Source organism: Haliotis rufescens, unplaced genomic scaffold, assembly GCF_023055435.1.
Source record: "Haliotis rufescens isolate VD_foot unplaced genomic scaffold, xgHalRufe1.0.p SCAF_14, whole genome shotgun sequence".
NCBI lineage: Eukaryota > Metazoa > Mollusca > Gastropoda > Lepetellida > Haliotidae > Haliotis > Haliotis rufescens.
Window position 1 is genome coordinate 25,316,735 of NW_025963824.1, and position 19,223 is coordinate 25,335,957.

The 19,223-nt window shown below is 42.1% G+C and overlaps 1 protein-coding gene and 1 long non-coding RNA gene across 2 annotated transcripts in view; one reads left to right on the forward strand and one right to left on the reverse strand.

Moving 5' to 3' along the window:
* Positions 1 to 19,223, forward strand: part of LOC124131245 — an 80,005-nt gene that overhangs the window by 57,732 nt on the left and 3,050 nt on the right. The gene's annotated exons all lie outside the window — the stretch shown is intronic.
* LOC125379155 lies at positions 11,832 to 12,637 on the reverse strand. The gene is made up of 3 exons (XR_007220614.1): positions 12,515 to 12,637; positions 12,115 to 12,175; positions 11,832 to 11,870 (listed from the first exon to the last, which is right to left on the reverse strand). It is a non-coding gene; the product is annotated as an uncharacterized LOC125379155 (long non-coding RNA).

A 19,223-nucleotide genomic window follows, 5' to 3' on the forward strand; every position in this document is an offset into this window, starting at 1 on the left:
ACTCAGCTCCACATTGAGTTGGACTCAAACACAGCCACTGGTTCACAGACAGAGAGAGCTCACTCAGCTCCACATTGAGTTGGACTCAAACATGGCCACTGGTTCACAGAGAGAGCTCACTCAGCTCCACATTGAGTTGGACTCAAACATGGCCACTGGTTCACAGAGAGAGCTCACTCAGCTCCACATTGAGTTGGACTCAAACATGGCCACTGGTTCACAGAGAGAGCTCACTCAGCTCCACATTGAGTTGGACTCAAACACGGCCACTGGTTCACAGACAGACAGAGCTCACTCAGCTCCACATTGAGTTGGACTCAAACACTGAGACAAGGCGTAGGACACTTTGAATCCCTAGCTATGGATCCTCTGAGTCAAAATACTGTTTGTTTGTTCATGGTTCACTCAGCAATATTCCAGCTTTATGATGGCGGTCTGTAAATAATCGAGTCTGGACAGGACAATCCAGTGATTGACATCATAATCAGCGATCTATGCAATTGGGATACGATGACATGCCTCAACCATGTCAGCGAGCCTGACCACTCAATCCCATTAGTCTCCTCTTACGACATGGGTTGCTGAAGACGAATTGTAGCCCGGATCTTCATAGGCCACTTGTAAAAGTTAACATGGACAATCAGAATATTTACGGAGAGATTATCAATCAGATTATTTATGATTTACCAAGACCATGGAAATCTTGAAAATGTTTGTATTTCCTCAGATAGATAGATGACTTGGAGAAACCAAAATAGCCTTTATAAAGTGTTGGACAGTTAAAAATTACCACTGGAAGTCCTTAATGGGCGGTCGGGTAGCCTAGTGGTTTAAGTGTTCGCTTGTCACGCCGAACACCCGGGTTCGATTCCTGACATGGGTACAATGTGTGAAGCCCATTCCTGGTGTTCCCCGCCATGATATTGCTGGAATATTGCTAAAAGCGACATAAAACAATACTCACTCACTAACTGCCAATGATGTTCTAGCTGTGTCAATCTGAAAACTAAAAAACTGAAGCTGAGCATCACCTTTGTAAAGAGTTGGGTGTTTAGCATTAACCTGAAAAACTTCAGTCTAATATTCCCTTGTCCCCAGGCTAGGTAAGTGTCAAGACCAACTGCTGAATGATTTATATATGCCAGTGTTAACTTGCTTGGGTTGGATGGCGAGAGGTTTCAGCACTGTTAGGTTGGGTTTAAGTCAGGTGAATGTCATTAAAATCAGATCTATCACTCCCAATACAGGGGCGTTTGGGTAGCCCAGTGGTTAACATGGTTAAAGAGTTCGCTTGTCACGCTAAAGACCCGTGTTCGATTCCCGACATGGGTACAATGTGTGAAGCCCATTTCTGGTGTCCCCCGCCATGATATTGCTGGAATATTGCTAAAAGCGGTGTAAAACCATACTCACTCACTCACTACTCACTCACTCCCAATACAGGGGAAGATTTAACAACATCATGTATGTAGCCAGCAGGGCTTGCTTCTTTCAAAAGTTACTGGCCCTTCTCCAAATAACTGGACCAAAACTAAATGTTGGAGGCCACGACTGAATTACATAAGGTGCTTGGAAAATTTTAGAACTCCTCGCCCCTAAAGCATCTTTTTCTGCATTCTGAGATTAAATCTTGGCTTCCATTTCCCTCATTTCGTGGTTATTTACGAACATTCATTAACATGTTATAATGTAATAAAATGTCATTCTACCTAGATGATCTTTGAGTTCACACGACCTCATCCCTTCTAATTATTTTCGCATCAAAATTACATGAATCTCGTGCAGTGTCAATGTCCGCCGGTTGTGTCATTCTACCTAGATGATCTTTGAGTTCACACGACCTCATCCCTTCTAATTATTTTCGCATCAAAATTACATGAATCTCGTGCAGTGTCAATGTCCGCCGGTTGTGTCATTCTACCTAGATGATCTTTGAGTTCACACGACCTCATCCCTTCTAATTATTTTCGCATCAAAATTACATGAATCTCGTGCAGTGTCAATGTCCGCCGGTTGTGTCATTCTACCTAGATGATCTTTGAGTTCACACGACCTCATCCCTTCTAATTATTTTCGCATCAAAATTACATGAATCTCGTGCAGTGTCAATGTCCGCCGGTTGTGTCATTCTACCTAGATGATCTTTGAGTTCACACGACCTCATCCCTTCTAATTATTTTCGCATCAAAATTACATGAATCTCGTGCAGTGTCAATGTCCGCCGGTTGTGTCATTCTACCTAGATGATCTTTGAGTTCACACGACCTCATCCCTTCTAATTATTTTTGCATCAAAATTACATGAATCTCGTGCAGTGTCAAATTCGAAAAATTAAACATATCCAAAGAAGTGTAACACTTCCACAAGCCAGACTGGCTATTTTATGTTTCAGATAGCCTTTCATAAGATTAACTGGCCATGGGCCAATGGGCCAGCTGCTAAATTGACCCCTGCATTGTGGTACCTCTCTGTGTGAAGGGGGCGGTCGGGTAGCCTAGTGGTTAAAGGGTTCGCTCGTCACGCCGAAAGACCCGGGTTCGAATCCTGACATGGGTACAATGTGTGAAGCCCATTTCTGGTGTCCCCCGCCGTGATATTGCTGGAATATTCCTAAAAGCGGCGTAAAACCATACTCACTCACTCACTCTGTGTGAAGACCCGAGTCCACATCCATGTAAGGCTGAATGAGGAAGTTCAATCAGTCAGCATTGAGCCTTCTAAATTCTGTATTTGCAAACATAATATAATCAAGGAGTTCCGAATTGAGAAAAAAAAGGTGCAAAATCATGGTTTTTGATACATGAGCATTAGGCAATGGTAATTCAAACCCCATGTTGGTTTGGTTGGTTTGTTGTTTAACGCCGCACTCAGTAATATTCAAGCTATGTGACGGCGGTCTGTAAATAATCCAGTCTGGACCAGACAATCCAGTGATTGATATCATGAGCATCGATCCAGGCAATTGAGATCGATGACATGCATCAACCAAGTCAGCGAGGCGAGCCTGACCACCCGATCCCGTTAGTCGCCTTTTACGACAAGCATAGTCGCCTTTTACGGCAAGCATGGGTTACTGAAGACCTATTCTACCCCGGAATCTTCACGGGTCCATGTAGGTAATTTTCTACACCATCTGTGCACAATACATTTATATCTACAGCCCAAGATTTTAGCTTTAATTTTATTTGAACTATCATAAGCTGAGCTTACTACACAATTTTTTTTCTTACTAAACCGGTCTCGGATGTGAGTGTGAATGTGACTACATATGTCCCCAGCACGGATGCTTTGTTAGGATAGGCCCCCTGCAACCTATGCTGGTCATAAAATGTGACTTAATAGATCAGGTGACTAGTGTAATGGGAGACGAGGAGACAGTGTGTTGATGTAAACACGACCTGCTTAATTGAGATGTCATAGAGACAATGATTACGATATATGTCATAAAACACAATGCATACGTTACATTTTCTTCTCTTTCTTTTTTAATCTTACACAAAATTATTGTAAATAGCCTGAAATAAAAATCACCAAAATAAAGTTGCATCAGCTTGATGATTTTACAACTCTAAATTTTATTACTTTTATCAATAGGCAGTGACGTTTGCTTTAACTGGAATACTAGAATAGAAAAGAATGTCGTGAAGGCCATGATTATGAGACCTGTCGTAAAAAAACAATGCATACTTTACAACTTAGTTGATTGAATGTCATCATATCCGGACGGCATGGATCGGTGCTCACCATATCGATCACTGGTCCAGACTGGATTATTACAGATCACCGTCATACAGCTGGGATATTGCCGAGTGCAGCTTTAACAACAAACAGACATGCTCTTTTCACACTCTGGTTTCTGACGAGCTACAAAAAGTTGTATCCTACAAAACAGTAAATTCTATCTCGGCACATAAAATAAACTGCCGATTTTTTCTTTGTATGTATATTATTTTAAGGAGCAGCGAGACTTTTACAACAGTGCTAAATCAGTCAGGTTCGTGTGTTCCCATCTATTATGTTCGCTGGGTCTTGTTTCTGCAGCAGCCGATGAGATACCATGACAAGGGGTGCAGTCATTATCTGGGTCAAAGTACAAGATATTTCCATGGCAACCAGATGGTTCTATTTTCCCCAGTGTTGTGGCAATTACACAAATTGCTAGTAAATGACGCCAACCAAACATGCTTCTTCAGCACCCAAAACAAATTCTGATTACATCTCTGTCTGTCCTGGACAAAGTTATCTGGTAAATCTAGCCATTTTTGTGTAATCAGCTGACGTGAGTACACAGCAAGATTCAGAGAGATTTCATGGCTTACATCGTGACTTTCATTTCGGGTTACACCATCGCAGGTTGGTGCTAACCTCGTAACCTCATAACCTCATCACCTTGTGTATGACAGCGAGAAGTGTTCACCTCCCTAGTTGTGTGAAATAAGGTTAGTGCTCTAACCGTGGATACCAAAATCTTCAAAAGGCTAGTCAAGAACAGAAAGTTTTGTTACCTAGGCTTTCTCAGAAGAGATAGTCGATAGATGTTAGTGAAAATTCTCAAATTAAAATTATATAATTCCTGCAAATATGCTACCTCCAATACCTCATTGTCATAATCCTGTATTACGGCTGTCATCACATTGAAAAAAAATCTTCAGATTTTCAACAGAAGTCCTCTTCACTATCAGCTATCCATAACCAGTTGTGTGGATAAAAGTCTTTTACAGCCCAATGTCATGGGTTAGGTTTGCAAAGGGATTTATAGTTTCTGAAATAGTGCAATAAAGAGACTTCTACATTATTGCTGAGAATGCAATGGCAATTCCTTTAAATTTAAGAAAAATAGGAATGATAAAATGACATGATAAATTATTCAGAACTAGTTTTTTCTTAAAACCAAAATAGTCTGACATGTTTTATATATGAAAGGTCAGTCCCCTTATTGTGTGTTCCTAAAGGGGGTAGACTCTGGCCAAATGATACCTACAGTGAAATCTGTCCAATTCGGTTGGAACTGGTTAAAAAAAAGTCCAGTTTACGGCAAGGTCCGGATTACACAGAGTACAAAAAGTTGGACTGAAGATATAATGAAAAGCAACGATCATTCGTCTTTATTTGCTGGTGGTGGTAGTCTTCACAACATTTCAGAATAGTCTGCTTACTGATGCCATATTTCTCGGCTAAATCTTTCTTCTTAGGTATTGGTTCCGACTTAGCAAAGGAAGTTTGATTCACATTTTCTTAGCTGCTCCCTAAGCCATTGCGATTGATAACAACAAGCTGTGTTTACAGTTACTTACTGACACTGAGTTAATCCAATTAAGCTGAGTTTCTCATTAACAGGTGAGTAAATTCTAATTAACTGAGCAGACAAAAAAGTGTTAAGATCAAAAGGACTACATGCATACGAAGTAGACACAATGTATGGATAACAACTTCTTTAATACAGTAAAGTATTAAAGAAGTTGTTGTCCATACATTGTGTCTACTTTGTCATCCGTCCACTTCTAAGTGATGCCTATCAAACGACTACATGAAGGAAAAGCATTGTTGTTTTAGCTTACTTCAAAGTTGGAACCATCTGGTCTGGCCTGGTCAGGTCCAGTCTGGTCTGGTCCAGACCGATTTAAGCAGCTTCTTTTCAATCGTAATTTGGTTGTTGGGACCGTAATTGAAGTCCGAAGTGTACAATGTCTGCATCAGAGAGTTGTAGGTCAGATTGAGGAATGATTATTTATTAAGGGACTGGAGAAAAGGTTCGGTGTTCACTGAAATCTGAATTTGACAGAGTCCGACTTGGACAGATTCCACTGTAATTCAAGTCATTCAAACACTACCGTGGTATTTTTATCTCAATTTCGTGATGTACAGAAAATCTCTCCCAAGTGTCTTCTGATACCAACCAACAGATGTTGTCACAATAGACTGCAAAGCAGTTTCGTTGTAGCGATATCTCCCAGCGCTTGGACCCCGTCTCCAGTATCAGTTACTGAATAAGGATAAGATATATGGATGAACAACTTCTTAATTACAATTAGGATTGTAATAAAAAAGTTGTCCATCCTTATGCCTTATCCTTACTTAGTACTCCAACTTCTTAATGCCTATCAAAGAAGTTATCAGTTACTGATAACCCAAAATATTTTTGAAATTTGTGATTAACGTTTGTTACAATAACATACAAAAGGACCCATATGCAGAGAGCTGATCGAAGACAGAATTCCTCCATTATTAGGGTTCCCCTGATTAGATTTTGATTGCTGAAAGTAGTTCAGTGGGCGTGGCCTGTGTTTCTATCTGACTGGTCAAATGTTTGATATCCAGTACTTAAAATGAGGACTCTCAAATATAATTCTCGTCTCCTTAAACAACATAATTGTACCACTATGACAATCATAAGACAGAAGTATGAGATTTCCGAATGTCAAAGTTGGGTAGCCTAGTGGTTAAAGTGGTCACCCGTCACACCAAAAGCATGGGTTCAAATCCCTACATAGGTGTGTGAGGCCCGTTTCTGGTGTCCCAATTCATGCTGTTGTTGTGATATTGTTAAAGATAGGGTAAAACCCAACCTTCTCGCCTCTTATGCTACAAGCATTTTGTGCAATGAGGCTTTTTTTTTAAATATTTTTGTAAGATTTAAATAATTGTCCCCTGGGCTTATTGGTAAGAAACTTCAGTAATCATATCCTTCCATTAAACTTTCAGCACTGATATCTTCCCGATTATAAAATAGATCTTCAGCAACCCATGCTTGCTGTAAAAGGCGACTATGCTTGTCGTAAGAGGCGACTAACGGGATCGGGTGGTCAAGCTCGATGACTTTGTTGATGCATGTCATCTATCCCAATTTTGCGTGGATCGATGCTCATGATAACGATCACTGGATTGTCTGGTCCAAACCCGATTATTTACAGACCGCTGTCATATAGCTCGAATATTGCTTGGAGCGGCGTTAAACAACAAACAAACAAACGGTCTTGAATTTAAAATTCAAAAGTATTGATTCTTCATGTTTTAATCATTCAAATGGATCACAGATGCCTTGTTTATGTTTCTTACTGGAAAGTTATCGTTTGTGCTTCTGTAATATTCATTAGTCATCTGCAACCATAACAGCCACCATGCACAAGTTGTATACGGCCCAAGGCGCCATTGTCAGATAACAATAACACCCCACCATGTGGTAAGTATTCCTGCTGCCTAACACTTGCAGAGCAGGCAGTACATGAGGATGTGGAGGCTCGTCTTGTACAGTGGTGTAAGGCGCTGCAGTTCGCTGTGCAGGGTGGCGGCCCTGATGTGTGACAGAAACCTTGGGTTTAAGATCTCCATCATGTCAGGCTTTCTTCCTGTGTTAAGCTGACATGCCTTGATATGACTAAATAAATAAATATTGTTCAAAGCACCCAATACACTCTCTCACTCACTCACTCACCCAATACACATACATCCACTCACTCACCCAACACATCCACACATCCACTCACTCACCAACCCACTCACTCACTCACTCACCCATTCACTCACTCACACATTCACCCAATCACTCACTCACCCAGGTATTCACTCACTCACTCACTCAACCAACACTCATACATCCACTCACTCACCCACCAACCCACCCACTCACCCACTCACTCACTCACTCACTCATTCACTCACTCACATTCACCCACTCACTCACTCACCCAGGTATTCACTCACTCACTCAACCAACACTCATACATCCACTCACTCACCCAACACATACACACATCCACTCACTCACTCACTCACTCACTCACTCACTCACTCACTCACATACCCGCCTAAGCAAACAACCCACTCACTCACTCACTCACTCATACCCACCCAAGCAAACAACTCACTCACTCACCCACCCACCCAGTCACTCACTCACTCACTCACTCACCCACAACTCACTCACTCACTCACTCACTCTGTTGAAATGCCGGTGTACCTGACCTCCCCATCACCACAGACCCGATGACTAAAGCATGTCAATATTGATAAGCCATGACTCACCGCCACAAAGGCTGATAATGTGATATTAATCTGCTGATAAGCGATGCAGTGCAAACAGGGAGACCGATGAAGCATGCTGGAGGCTGACTGACATCCCATCCCATGTTCCCATGTCTGCGAGACCAATGCTACTTCGTCTCCAACCAAGCAGGGAAAACGTTTGCCAAAGATCAGAATTCCCATTTATGAAAATAAAACTTTCCCCATCAACGTCTCCTTAAGTTGAATTAGGATAACAGTGATGTTGGGTTGTCAACGGACGCAGTTAGCACAACACTCGCTGGCTGGGAGGTGCTTCGTGTGTTTCATTGACACTGATGTGTGTACTGAACTGGTAAAGTCGGGGCAAAAATATCCAACTTGTCCACTGAACAAGATGCGGTGATTCATGCCTCTCTTTTGCCGATGAGGCTAATGAAATTGGAACTTTTTTAATTTTGAATTTGTCATTTCTTCCCATTTTCGATTTGTCATAATTAGAGAAATGGTGTGTGTGTGTGATGGTGCAAGGGGACAATTGGATTCTGTGAGTTCCACTGAGGCATGTTGCTAATGAATCATGCTTGTGATTCCTATCATCTGGTTGGTGTTGGACATTCAACAGTACGGTCGAATAAAGGGGGACTGTATCCTCATATTGCCTGGTCGGTTTCCCTGCGGGAGTAATGAGTTCATTTTGTTGTGGGGCGGTCGGGTAGCCTAGTGGTTAAAGCGGTCGCTCGTCACGCCGAAGACCAGGGTTCAATTCCCGACATGGGTACAATGTGTGAAGCCCATTTCTGGTGTTCCCCGCCGTGATATTGCTGGAATATTGCTAAAAGCAGTGTTAAAACCAAACTCACTCACTCACTCTTTTCCACTTTCTTTCCTCCTCTACCTCCTTCCTTCTATACCTTTTGCCTTTTCACCTTCCTTCCTCTTTCCTTCAAATATTGCTTCTCAGGTTTCTAGTCTCAAGGAAACCATTGAACAGACAAGACTTGTGGCCAAGCTCAAATATTGCTTCACATGTTTCTAGTCTCAAGGAAATCCTTGAAAAGACAAGACTTGTGGCCAGGCTCGAATATTGCTTCACAGGTTGCTAGTCTCAAGGAAATCCTTGAACAGAAACAGACAAGACTTGTGGCCAGGCTCGAATATTGCTTCACAGGCTGCTAGTCTCAAGGAAATCCTTGAACAGACAAGACTTGTGGCCAGGCTCGAATATTGCTTCACATGTTTCTAGTCTCAAGGAAATCCTTGAAGAATCAGTCTTCAGCTACCCATGCTTGTTTTATAAGCTGAGGTAGTCAAACTTGCTGACTTGGTTGATGCATGTCTTTGTATCCTAATTGCATGGATTGATGCTGATGATATCAATCTCTTGATTGTCTGGTCAGACTCGATAATTAACAGACCACCATCATATAGCTGGAATATTGCTAAATAACGTAAAATTATATCAATTACTGGTTTGTGTGGCCCAGACTCAGTGATTTAAAAGCTGGAATGGGGGCATGGGTGGCCCAGTCGTCTAAGGCGCCACGTTTCACTGTGCAGAGTCGCGTCCCTTGGGCACGCCAGAAACCTATGATTGTGGGTTCGAATCCCGGTTCCCCAAATTATGTTTCGTCCCGATTATGTTTCTAGGTTTGTCAGCACCATACCCGTACTCATGGGTTTCACCGAAGTGGTAAACGTCTAAGACCTGCATCACTTCAGGCTTTCCTCCCACATTAAGCTGACACGTAACGATATAACTGGAATACTGTTAAAATCGGCGTTAAACCCAACTCACTCACTTACTATATGACCAATACCCTTGGCCCATAAGCCACCAAAGCTTTGGTGAGGAAGTGACGTCACCAGCTCCATCTCTCTTAACACTAACTCAGCACAGAATTTATCTCGCTCATGCACTTCGTATCAACAAGAATGCAACTTCGTCATAGATCTCCATTCAAACCGCGGCCTTTTCTCATAGTTCCTTTCCAAGTTAGCACACACATTTAAAAAAGTAGCGACATGGTAGTACCAAACTTTTAATAAGCATTATATAGTCAGATATGACTCAAGTATAATATGTTTGTTTTTGTTTGTTGTTTAATGCCGTACTTAGCAATATTCCAGCTATATGACGCGATCTGTAAATAATCGACAATCCAGTGATTAGTATCATGAGCATCGATCCACACAATTGGGATTCAATGACATGCATCAACCAAGTCAGCAAGCATGACCACCCGATCCCGTTAGTCGCATTTTACGTCAAGCTGGAATATAGCCGAGTGCAGCATTTAGCAAGAAACAGATTATCAAACATGACATGAGGCAGGTTATCTCACCACAAACATAGATCATGTCTGGCTTCCTGAATAATTAGGTGTAGACTTTGCTCCAGGGAACTACGGATGAAAGCTTGGAGAAAGAAATATATCCTTGTATGTCCCATTACATATAAATGATCATTCAGGATCTGTTATCAACCTGACAGATCTCTTGTTGTCAAGGTCATCTTGACCTAGGGAGGACAAAAGACTCGGTCATAACAGTCATTCAAACACTACCAAAACACTGGCTGTCATCTAACTGGAATATGAATATACGACTCCTCTTTTGATAGGGATGATCCTAGAAGTCAGATATATTTAAATATACACTTGACATATGAGCATCTGTTTTATGTATCAATGAAAAATAAAAACATCTCTATCAAAATGGCGGTATAAAGATCAGTTTTCATTGTTTAAAGTTCAGATAAATTCCAGCCAGACTGACGGACAAATATGTCAAATAAATTGCCGTTTTTAAATTTTAAAATGTTGCCAGCCCAAACATATTTACACTGGACTGAAGACAAATAAATACAGATGAGACTAATTTTCCTCAATCACAAAGTTAGGCCGGGGATATAGAAACGGATCATCCGTCCATCTTTCTGCTTCCCAAAGGGGACAAATTTTCTCAAAAACTGACTAAGTCAGAGAGATGAAATTTTACTCACTGATGTTACTGGTCAGGATCTCAAATGAGTTTGAAAATTGGTGTCGTGAATTCATTTTCTACAGAGTTATGGCCCTTGCTCCGTGCTTTTCAACTTTGTGCATACTGTGTGAAATAGGGACAAGTTTTCTAAAAAATTATACTGAAGTTACACAAAAAAAATTTGCATGCTTATCTAAGAGATACTTGTCAAGACTGAGTTAAACATTGGTCCCTTCACTTTCTTTTTTTACAGAGTTATGGCCCTTGATCCATGTTATTTAACTTTGTGTATAGTGGGTGCAATGGGGACAAGTTTTCTCAGAAACTTCTGAAGTTTGCTTATCCAAGAGATACTTATGAGTAGGTATGGCAAGTTCCTGCCATTAACAACTATCAGGCCATTACCTGAATGCCGCGCCCTATAAGTTAGTATCCTTCATATCATTAACTCTTTCATCACTGGCTGCCCCAGAGTTATGTCCCTTGAGACCCTGCAGTCCCTGACACTGACAAGGCCTGTACACTGGCCTCCCTGGCAGTATTATTGGAAAATCACACTATCATTTTTGATGCACTTTTTCTACCAGAAACTTGCTTTTAATATACATTTATCATATACCATTGTAAAGAGGATTAAGTATACTTTAATATTCTTTGTTGTTATTGTCTCTAACCTTTGTTATTTTCTAATTACAGGTGTTTACAAGTGAAATAAAACTTGAAAACACTGAAAAAATGAAAACAGACAATGAATTTTGGCTCAAATTGTATTACAAATCACAAAAATAACTCACAGATACAAGGTAAACATAACACAGTGGTCTTGTCATCTTGGACGGCACAGGTAATCCCAGGTGTTACAGGTAAATTCTCTTCATGCACATCTGTAAACAAATAAACAAGTTTACAACTCTTGGTACTGACTTTGTTTTCTATACTGATGTCACATATTACTTATGATACACTTACAGCCTCTTAGGTAAACTCGTTAACACAGGTAAACTTGTTAACGCAGGTAAACTCGTTAACACAGGTAAAAACACAAATATTTGATTTATTTTGTTCTTTTTCAGGATTTGAAACAAAAATTAAGTTTTTAAGTTTTTAAATAGTAATTTATCACATTACCTGAACATTGAACCACAGCTCCTATAAGAATGACATCACAGAGAAGATATCACAGATTGATCTGAAAGGAGGGAAAAATTGTAAAAGGACGGAAAGATCGTAAATTCAAGTTCTGCAAATATACAAGTTGTGATAACATATTTACAATACACTGTTATTTACAATTGCATAATAAATTAAATCAGAACATTATTACATCAATTAATAAATAAATAATCATTACAGTTACTAAAATTTAAATTAAGATGTAAAAAACAAGAAAACAAACATGAATATGGAAATAAATTTATTCAAATTGAGCGAAATATAAGGACATACGACAAACCGGCAAACTACAATTCGGATTGCGATCAGAAACTTAAATTTTAAAAAAAAGAAAGAGATACGTCATGCCATTCACCTTTGTTGTTGTTGTGATCGCTCGTTCACCTGTAGGCTGCATTCTCATTCGTCGCACTGATAATCTGTTCAAACACAGAATCATTGTAAAACAGTTGGAAAAAATCAATAGCACGATATTTCACTCACCTTGTCAATATATATTCTTGAGTCCGGTCGCCTCTTCAAAATCCCTCATGTCTCCACCGTTGTGGTCCCTCTGCCACTCCCATTCTTGAAAGTTGGCAGGGGGGGGACACCTCGTCGAAACCGTCAAAATCTTCACCAAAATCTTCACGAAATTCCCTCTCCCCTTCACGTAAATTATTCAAATCAAACACATTATTATTCCCGATAGAGTCGTTGTTAGTCATCTGATCGCTATCCGAATCGTAGTTGGCCGCCATTACGCTAGATTTACGATTCAAGCGAGAAAAATACCTGTCGCGAAAACAGGTGACATTTGCGATTTTCGCGCCAAAAAGACTGGGAAATTCCATCGAAAGACGTGTAAATCACGTGTAGATCTCGTTTCCATATTTAGAACGAGATTACACACGAGAAAGGAAGTTGAAAGAGCGATTTTGTAAACACGGTCGCGCCGCCCAATTTATCGGGCAGCCGTGTGTGGGGCTTGGACAATAGCCGCCCGATTTTTCGGGCAGCCGGGTACTGGGACAGTCTGGGCGAAAGGGTTAACTAAAGGTTCTTGGGAAAACTATTAAAATATCAGTACAACTTTTGCAATATCAGTACCATGAGGGGAGGGGCAGTCTTTGTGAACATGTGTGGTGTATTCTGGTGTAGGGGGTTGTGTAGAGGAAGGGGGTGGTGTCTTTGTGAATATGTGGGTGATGTAGGGTGTTGTGGGTGGGTGGGAGAGTCTTTGTGAACATGTGTGTGGTGTATTCTGGTGTAGGGGTGGGGGGGGGGGGGTGGGGGGTTGGGGGGGAAGTCTTTGATAACGTGTGTGGTGTATTCTGGTGTAGGGGGGTTGTGTAGGGGGAGGGGGAGTCTTTGTGAACATGTGTGTGTTTTCTGGTGTAGGGTGGAGGGGGAGTCTTTGTGAACATGTGTGTGGTGTATTGTGGTGTAGGGGGGGGGGGGGGGGGGGGGAGTCTTTATTAACATGTGTGTGGTGTATTCTGGTGTGTGTGTGTGTGGGGGGGGGGTATTCTGGTGTAGGGTGGAGGGGCAGTCTTTGATAACATGTGTGTGTGGGGTATTCTGGTGTAGGGGGGAGGGGGGTCTTTGTGAACATGCGTGTGGTGTATTCTGGTGTAGGGGGAGGGGCAGTCTTTGTGAACATGTGTGTGATGTATTCTGGTGTAGGGGGGGAGGGGCAGTCTTTGTGAACATGCGTATGGTGTATTCTGGTGTAGGGGGGAGGGGCAGTCTTTGTGAACATGCGTGTGGTGTATTCTGGTGTAGGGGGAGGGGCAGTCTTTGTAAACATGTGTGTGGTGTATTCTGGTGTAGGGGGAAGGGACAGTCTTTGATAACGTGCGTGTGGTGTATTCTGGTGTAGGGGGAAGGGGCAGTCTTTGTGAACATGCGTGTGGTGTATTCTGGTGTAGGGGGAGGGGCAGTCTTTGTGAACATGTGTGTGGTGTATTCTGGTGTAGGGGGAGGGGCAGTCTTTGTGAACATGCGTGTGGTGTATTCTGGTGTAGGGGGAAGGGGCAGTCTTTGTGAACATGTGTGTGGTGTTTTCTGGTGTAGGGGGGAGGGGCAGTCTTTGTGAACATGCGTGTGGTGTATTCTGGTGTAGGGGGAGGGGCAGTCTTTGTGAACATGTGTGTGGTGTATTCTGGTGTAGGGGGGAGGGGCAGTCTTTGTGAACGTGTGTGTGGTGTATTCTGGTGTAGGAGGGAGGGGCAGTCTTTGTGAACATGCGTGTGGTGTATTCTGGTGTTGGGGAGGGGCAGTCTTTGTGAACGGGTGTGTGGTGTATTCTGGTGTAGGGGAGGGGCAGTCTTTGTGAACGGGTGTGGGGGGTATTCTGGTGTAGGGGGGAGGGGCAGTCTTTGTGAACATGTGTGTGGTGTATTCTGGTGTTGGGGAGGGGCAGTCTTTGTGAACGGGTGTGGGGGGTATTCTGGTGTAGGGGGAGGGGCAGTCTTTGATAACATGTGTGTGGTGTATTCTGGTGTTGGGGAGGGGCAGTCTTTGTGAACGGGTGTGGGGGGTATTCTGGTGTAGGGGGAGGGGCAGTCTTTGATAACATGTGTGTGGTGTATTCTGGTGTAGGGGGGGAGGGGCAGTCTTTGATAACATGTGTGTGGTGTATTCTGGTGTAGGGGGGGAGGGGCAGTCTTTGATAACATGTGTGTGGTGTATTCTGGTGTAGGGGGAGGGGCAGTCTTTGATAACATGTGTGTGGTGTATTCTGGTGTAGGGGGAGGGGCAGTCTTTGATAACATGTGTGTGGTGTATTCTGGTGTAGGGGGAGGGGCAGTCTTTGATAACATGCGTGTGGTGTATTCTGGTGTAGGGTGGAGGGGCAGTCTTTGTGAACACGTGTGTGGTGTATTCTGGTGTGGGGGGGAGGGGCAGTCTTTGTGAACATGTGTGTGGTGTATTCTGGTGTAGGGGGGAGGGGCAGTCTTTGTGAACATGCGTGTGGTGTATTCTGGTGTAGGGGGGAGGGGGAGTCTTTGTGAACATGTGTGTGGTGTATTCTGGTGTAGGGGGGAGGGGCAGTCTTTGTGAACATGCGTGTGGTGTATTCTGGTGTAGGGGGGAGGGGCAGTCTTTGTGAACATGTGTGTGGTGTATTCTGGTGTAGGGGGGAGGGGGAGTCTTTGTGAACATGCGTGTGGTGTATTCTGGTGTAGAGGGGAGGGGGAGTCTTTGTGAACATGCGTGTGGTGTATTCTGGTGTAGAGGGGAGGGGCAGTCTTTGTGAACATGCGTGTGGTGTATTCTGGTGTAGGGGGGGAGGGGCAGTCTTTGTGAACATGTGTGTGGTGTATTCTGGTGTAGGGGGGGAGGGGCAGTCTTTGTGAACATGCATGTGGTGTATTCTGGTGTAGGGGGGAGGGGCAGTCTTTGTGAACATGTGTGTGGTGTATTCTGGTGTAGGGGGGGAGGGGCAGTCTTTGTGAACATGTGTGTGGTGTATTCTGGTGTAGGGGGGAGGGGCAGTCTTTGTGAACATGTGTGTGGTGTATTCTGGTGTTGGGGTGGTTGCAAAGGGGTGGGACAGTCTCACACAACTCATATTCCCATGCTGGATGATGGCTGTGGAACATTCTTCTCCATCAAATCACATGGGGGGGGATATCATCTGTCTCCAACTGCAGTAGACTTGGTGTTGATGGGGAAGGAGTTAGTAGTTCAGGTCCCGCGTGTAGTTCCAGATCCATCAGCTTCTCATCAAGGGGGACTAGGGAATTCCCCCGATCAGTCTGATTCACCACTACCTGATTGATGTCTAGCTAGACCTCATTCGCTTCAGTCGGACCTTCTCCACTGCATAGCAAAATATTTAGATTGTCTTGTGGGACGTATCGCTATACCTTTTTAATCAACTGCGGAGCCTGCATGACTGATGACTCTTCAGTGGTGAGCAACCCTTCTGTTTGTCAATGAAGGATGTTACTTTCTGTGTTGGTTAATAAAAATGACCTTATATATATTTAATATTGGCCTTGGGTATGTCCATGGAACTTGTGCCATGTGTATAGTCACCTGTGGCAGAATGAATAATCTCATGCAATATTCATCATGTTCATTTTCTTGAAAAGTTTAACCCATGGGAGTTCTGGGATTGACAACGTCCCTGGAAACTTGTTGCCTTTTGGCTCATTGATCTCATGGGTTGCTAGAAAATCCTTGAGCAGACAAGACTTGTGGCCTGGTTCAACTATTGCTTCACAGATTTCTAGTCTCAAGGAAAGCCTTGAACAGACAAGATTTGTGGCCTGGTTCGAATATTGCTTCACAGATTTCTAGTCTCAAGGAAATCCTTGAACAGACAAGACTTGTGGCCTGGTTCGAATATTGCTTCACAGATTTCTAGTCTCAAGGAAATCCTTGAAAAGACAAGACTTGTGGCCTGGTTCGAATATTGCTTCACAGATTTCTAGTCTCAAGGAAATCCTTGAAAAGACAAGACTTGTGGCCTGGTTCGAATATTGCTTCACAGATTTCTAGTTTCAAGGAAAGTCTTGAACAGACAAGACTTGTGGCCAAGCTCACCTTTTCGTTCAAGAGTTGGTTGTCGGGGTGACTTAATGGCACTTGTGATCAGACTTAGGGACTTGGCAGACACTGTGGATCAATGCTCACAATATCGACCTCTGGAATGCTTTCACTCCCAGGATTGTTTCTTTCTTAATTCATGAATATTATTCCAATCTGTGAAAAAAAAAATCACAAGGACTAAATTTCCACAGACACTGGTAAGGAAACAAGAAGATAAAATCATCAGCCAAGTTTCAGAATCACATGAGTATATTACTGTAGGTGATTCATACCGTGGGACTTTAAGCAGAAGAGCGTAACAAAATACTAATTGTGATTTGGGAAAGTTGGCAGCTGTGTAGTTTATAGCCTTGCTCCAAGGCTGTACTGAATGATAAGTCCATGGACGTGTAGTAATTCTATCCTTATAATTAATAGGCAAGTCTAGATGTAAGGATACCAGTCTCTTATAAGACAACTTTTCTTTTTATTTACATTATCTAGAAATTATGATTTCAACTAATAATTTTTGCCTTAGAGACTTGTGCAAGTCTCTGTAGTTAACTATGGGGGGGTGTTAGGAGGGCTGGCTAATGAGAAACAGGTGAGTACAAAGTGGTTAATGTTAAAGTCTGGTGATGCTGGCAGAATGTGTTTCACAAGATTTAGATGTAATTTTAGACTTACGACAGAAACAGGAAAATACTCTATATACTATAGCTGTCACCCAGACCCCGAGAGAAAAATATTAAAACGGAGACCAACTCAAGTCTAGAATGATTTGTCCGGTCTGGATTGCCTCAGCTTTAGTATTGTTCTGGCTCCATTTGGATATTTTGTTTATTTTGCAAATGTATATCTTTAGATAGCATAACTTTATTTCTGGGACTAAATGTCAGCCTAGACTATGTCCACTGTAGGCTCAATGTCAAAATGTACATAGAAGACGATATTCATGTTTTGCTTGTGTGTGATGCATATTCCTCAATTAAAAAAAATACATCAGAAATGAAAGTGCAGTAAACATATTAATAAATATAATAAACACTCATGATACACAAACAATAAGTGATCACTGTTTATAAGTGATCACTGTTTATAAGTGATCACTGTTTATACCTATTTAATGTGCAAACAATAATAATTATGTTCAATACCACTTAATATACCGGTACCTACTTCCAAGCATACAGGGGGCACTGCTCACGCCCCGACACGTATCATGATACTTGCTCTTACCTGTGTTGCGTAAGCCATCTTTTTCATAGACAGGATGGCCAAATACCTGGCACACGTTCATGACCAACTCGTGTTATTCCGGGACAAGCCGAATAGCGACTCGTGCCCCTCTCGTGGCCATTTTTGCAACCGGGTTCCGTCTTAGCGCAAACGGGCATACCTAATACAACTGTCAACTCGTTGTGCAATGGTTCACATATATTTCCCCATATATTATATATATTTCAGATGCAATTTAAAGCACATCTGGACATGCGGAATTATACAGTATGATTGAACACATTTAACTGTGTCTTGGGTATATTTTTAGATGCAAGACATATGTAAAAACAGAAATTATTTCTGAGGGATTCTTTGACAAAGAACTTGAAATCATACGCGCATTCTGATTGGTTTGTCGTATTTTCGCACATAACATTCATCGATAGGGGGACGCGTCTTCTTGCAGGTTACGGAAAGGGGCGAGTGGTGACGAATGACCTGGCACACTGTCGATCTACAGTTGGCAGTGTCATTGTATCCCAATTGCATGGATTAATGCTCATGATGTCAATCACTGGATTGTCTCCATTATTCACAGAACGCCGTCATATAGCTGGAATATTGCTGAGTGCAGCGTTAAACAACAAATAAACCATCAAACCAAGCATGACCGCCCGATCCATTTCCCTTGCCTCTTACGACCAGTGAAGGATGTTGGAGACCCATTCTAACCCTCCAGAACTATTCTGAGGTTGTCTTTTCAAATTTTATGGTTTTGGTCGATAAAACAAAAAATAAAAAAAGTGTTGCCTGAAAACTAGGTGCAGTTCTCACATTCAATGGATGCAATTTTGAATTTCTTCACTTAATTACTCAATTTACATGCTTGCCATAATTCTCCCTTTTGAAAGGCAACGTATGAGTAAATCTGATTTGATTTGTTTTCATGGATTATTCTGATTTTATTACTGAGAATATTTCCCACATTTCTGTCTTTGATTAAACTCAGTGCAATATCCCACTGATCAATGTCCAATCAAGCGACAGAGTTGAACAAACATGGAATATCGGCAGAGTGCAAACACCCATGCCCATCGTACAATCACAAAGTCCTCAGATCCGTTGTCATGTTGGTGGGCTGTTAGCTTTCTGAATAAAATTATTAGAAGCTTTTTACCCTATTCTCTGTGGTGTACCGTAGTCAGTGTAATAATGAACCAGCATTCGATAACTGTTTTGGGTGTAGGAGATGGGACTGGTAGGGAGGTTTAAAAAACAATGTTGCAGAAAATGAAAAAATAATTTGTTTAAAAAGAAGATGT